Source organism: Teleopsis dalmanni, chromosome 1 (genome assembly GCF_002237135.1).
Source record: "Teleopsis dalmanni isolate 2A chromosome 1, ASM223713v2, whole genome shotgun sequence".
Classification (NCBI taxonomy): domain Eukaryota; kingdom Metazoa; phylum Arthropoda; class Insecta; order Diptera; family Diopsidae; genus Teleopsis; species Teleopsis dalmanni.
Window position 1 is genome coordinate 111,953,295 of NC_051846.1, and position 5,107 is coordinate 111,958,401.

Here is a 5,107-nt window from a genome sequence, read left to right on the forward strand (position 1 = left end):
AACCTAAATATAAGCATCGTCAAATTTATGATCTAAGCCCAGTAATAAAAAAACGTATTGAAAATTGATCGTAATAACAATTAATTAATAACCCAAATTTGAGATAAAATACTTTGTATTCTAAATATGTTTTTCTTTGTTAAAACATGTTATTAAAATAAAAGAATCTTAAATGGTAATAACCTTTAACTAACAAAAATTGCACGCCAACATGATGGTGATAGGTGGAGACTATCATACCTGTGTGTCACACAACCTTTTTTTCTCTAGTATGACACACCAGTATGATAGTCTGCACCGCGCTTAAGAGTTCAGATTTAATTAACAGATATAAAATTTTCTTTTGGTTATAAATGTTTTTGTAGTAGGCTTAGTGTCCGTTGGAATCGGTTTCAATATTATCTGGCATAATTTCAAGTAGAACACCGTGTTAATGTTCCCTAGCTTTCATACTTCAAGAGTATTAGCTCTTATTTTATGCAAAGATATGTTGTCCTCAGCAGACACTGACCGTCATTGAATTATAGAGTCTAAAAAGCATAGAGTTGTGGTGAAATGTTTTTCCATTCTTTGGCTAAAAGACAAGTCGCATCAAGTAAATTTAATCACTCTGGTTAGTGCTCTAATCGCGATTGTTGTCATACAGTCCTACAATTACTTATTTACGAAAATTGAAAATAAAATATTAGGAATGAAAACAAGAAAAAATGTGCAAATGCTGTATTTTTCACGGTAGTCAATTTTTAAAGTTGCAATACTAAAAGTAATAAAAAAAATATTTAAGAAGTTGCAATAATCGAGATTATACTGTACTATACAATGTACAATCATTTAAGAATTTGAAAACTTAATTGAAAAAATTATTTTGCTCTTTACATTTCAGCAACGCCCAGAAAAATACTCATTAGCTTTGAATTTACTTAATTAGTATTTACCATGGACTGATCATATTAAGAGTTTTTGGACATATTATCTGCAGTGAAATGTGATTACAAATTCAGAAATCGCACATAACTCTGACTTCATCATTGCCAAATAAATAGTTTGAGAATAATTGTTTCAACCACATAACTTCAATCAATCTCTACTTTTGACTATATCTGAAACTCATTTGTGTTAATTAAACAAATCTGTAACGGATTTCTTGCCTAACTCAGTAAAAGACGCCGAACGCTCCAGATTTTATGTATGTGAATGGGTATGACTTATTATTAATATCCGTAATGTAAAATTAAAAAAATACATTTCTTACTTAAGAAATAAGTGTAATATTGTTTTCATTTGAAAGTTTTAATTTGTACAGAAAATCTTTTATTTTAACGCAAAATAAATGGCGCGCAGGAAAGCGCACGGTGCTAACTCATCCATCAAACTCCGACACAGCTTTCTGAATGGTACTTCCAAAGCGAACACTAGCAAAATCATGTGGAAAAAAATCTGTTTGCAAGATCATAAAAATGTGTTTTACTGGCAATTGTTTTTATATCCCAATGCGATGTTGAACAACTTCATCAGTAATGCTACGCGACTACCCATTACCTGCATATTAAGATGTAAGACAGCAATCAATATAACAAGCATGTATGGAAGACGAGCAGGCCAAAAACGGGAAAGACACTTACACTACCATAAGTTGTTTTTGAATACGTCGAAAATATAATACACACATCAAGCAAATAAATTAGTAGGCAACTCCCTTCTTGTAAAATGCAACAGGCAATCCGTCATGCAGGTGTGAATGATTCATTAATTCTTCGCCTTCATTACTTTCGCTGTTCTGTTCTTGACAGTATAAGATTGAAGGAGCGCGCGGAAGTACAAATAACCTCAAAGCGGAGATTGCATACCTTGAATTCTATATCCCGAAGTACAAAACTAATTTCGAGGATCGTCTTACTTAAAACACTACCCTTGGATTGCATACACTGTGAATAAACATGATTAGACGAGCTGATGTAGTAGTTCTTTTTGACTTCTTGTTTAAATGAGCTTAGGTCGGTTTTTATTTGCTGTTATAAAACTGAATGTAATAAATCGAGAGTTTTAAGCAAAAACAATGGTAATATTATATTTCATTTTTAATATAAAGTTTTATTTTCGTCCAACGTCATTAGACGAGCTGCAATCCATAATTATTGTAATTTGAATTACTTAGTTTCTCACTGAAACCGATCATCAATTATGGATTCGTGTAGGAAAGCTGTTGGCAGTTCTAAGGTTATTGTAAGTATATTTGAACATATTTGCATTTATATTTACGATTACATATAAAATTAGTCGTAGATTATACGTACACAAGAATTTTACAATTTTTAACAATGTTTTTAACTCCTTCCCAATTATAGAAATTTATTAAAAACAGTGTGACTGCTATAGTATTATTTGGGTCACTATATATATTGTGATCATTAGCCAACTAACCTCAAGTCGTACTAGACTTGTATGTTTAAACGTGTTTTTTTTTGTTAATTTGCTGTGAAAGCTGCAATTTAAAACAAAAATCAAGTACAGCTTTGGGTTAGTTGGCTTGGCTAATGAACACTGACTCTGAGCTTCAAATTTGGCAGGACAAAAATTCAATCCTCGGTACTTGCAGTCTCAAAAAATTATTTACGAATAATTAAACATAAGAAATAATTTCCAAGACGACTGATGATGTGTATTTGACAATACTTGAAACAGCTGTATGATGAACCAAAAATTTTATTAATTGAAAATAATATAAAAAAGAATTTTTGTTGTTGCACTTCACTACTTTTCGAATCCTCTATATTAAATACCACAGTTTCTATTAAACTAAAAATAGTCACTATAATCGGTTTTTCATCCACACTTTCTTCATGTACTCTTAAAAATTTCTTGAAGTTTTGTTTTCAAACAACTTTTAACAGATAACAGGAATTAGAGAAGAATTTCTTTGACTGGAATATTTACAACTGGAAGTTTATAAAATTTCCAATAAACGTTTACAATAGAACGCATATCGCGAATATATCTAATGTCGTTTAATCTAATGTACTTTGCTCATTTGGGTGGAATAATAGAAATAAAAACAATTAATACCAAGAAGTTAACTGCTTTAATTACACGAATCTTAAAAAATTTTAATAAAAAGATTTTAATATGTTAATATGCTTGCTAAAGTAGATAAGCAAGATATTGGCATCATTAGGTCTTTTCTTTTGTAAGCATAAACATATGAAACAACAACACTGCTGGCTTATTAAGTCGCAAAGAATTATTATTCATTTTCGAAACTTTAACTTTAAATTAAACACTAATCACTAAAAACTGACTAGAAACACTAAAAATTAACTAATTTAAAAAAAAAACAAAATGGGTAATAGAAATGCAATGGTAAGAATTTTTTTGTTATTGTTTTGACATATTGCTATTTGTTATTATTTTTGCTCAAATAATTTTGACGGATGATCGGAGTTCTGCAACATATTTCCAGAACATAACAATTGACTGATTTTTGAATCTGGGTGCACTTATACTTAAGACACAAAATTTTTTGCGACTAAAGCCCAGGTCTGAAGATTTTAAAAACTTCATTCAGATTATTTTCGCTTCACATGTTTTCTTTCATTAGTTGCGAGTATATTTTCAAAATTTTGAAAAAATACGGTTTAAAATAAAAAATTAAAGATCAAGTTTCACTTTAATTTTGAAATTGCTGTCCCATATACATATTTTATTAAAAGTGGGTAAAAAAGTGTTAATGGTTTGAATCAGAAATGAAAATGCAACCTTGCATAAAAACGCAGCTCAATACGGAGCAGCAGTGAACTCCAATTTGACAGCAACGGCACTTTTCTCATGCTGTAAAATACTAGCTTTACTTATACACACACTTTTTGTGTGATTTATGGTACTTCTTCTTTTTCTTTTGGAAGAAAAACTTTTGTCACATTTATCAGGATGCTATTGTGAGCAGGATAATATATAGAAAACAAATACATAATAATGTAAAGCATTTTTTTGTATTGAGATAAGAGTTTGCATGTTTTGTATAGAAAAAGGGCTGCAGCTGAAAACTTGAGGCAGATCATCAGCAGGCACCACATAGTAGTTTCATATGCGGCACCTGAATTTTTTCTAGTAAAAGAAAAAGCTGGGAAAAACGAAATGTTTTGCGTGGTCCACAGCTTTATAGTTGAAAAAAACCTGCCAAAATTTAACGTTAAAACTGAAACGATCAGATATAACAGTAGAGAAAAAAAACTTCAAATTCCAACCCTTGAGTGATTTTTTTAAATAAAAATATTAGTACATATTTTTCACAAAACAAAAAATATATAGAATTGGAAATCTGGTGCAGGTGTTATGATGTTATCACACACAATCAAATTAGCTAATGAATATGACAAGCACAATTAATTACAACAGCAAGAGCTATGTTGCTAAAGAGTAATTTTGTTACACAATTCAACACTTCAGAATCATATAGTTTCTAATTTCCAATATATTATCGTGTAATTCCAAAAAAAATAAAGAAATAAATAAGAACTTGATAAAAATAAAATTTTACAAATATATATATAATCATTTATTTTCATTACAATAAAAAATTTGGATCTAACATCATTCCTTATGGCATGCGCTAAACCAAATCTTATGAAAAAATAGAGAACAGATAGATAGATATAGAAAAGATAGAGAGCAGAGGATATAAAGCAGTAAATGTCTAACCATTTACATTGATCTAAATTAACTTCTCTCTACGATAAAACCATAGGGAGATGAATAAATCCACTACTCTTTTGAAAACCCAAACAAAAAATGAAAAGTGCCTTGAGGACCATCCATTTTTCAATGTCCAAGAAAGTAAAGGCCCTCAGATAATCCAGCTAACTACAAGGGATGCACAATCTATAAAAACTTGCTTTAAAATATGTATACTGTTCATCGTATTTCTAGGAATATTACGAACCAAGCCAAACAACCCGGCATGGCCGCCTTAATTACTTTAAATATGATATCAGACATGCTAAGAATATGATTAAAGCGTATTGATCAGTGACGATTGCTCTAAGGTGCGGAGGTGTGCGGTGAACATCCTAACATAATTTGCAAAATGTCAAATAACATAGTTATATAAATT

The 5,107-nt window shown here is 30.2% G+C and overlaps 1 long non-coding RNA gene across 1 annotated transcript; it reads left to right on the plus strand.

Annotated features, from left to right (window-relative positions):
- Positions 1 to 380: 380 nt before the first annotated feature.
- Positions 381 to 2,034, plus strand: LOC119673159. The gene is made up of 3 exons (XR_005252014.1): positions 381 to 613; positions 884 to 1,198; positions 1,304 to 2,034. It is a non-coding gene; the product is annotated as an uncharacterized LOC119673159 (long non-coding RNA).
- The last annotated feature ends 3,073 nt before the right edge of the window (positions 2,035 to 5,107 follow it).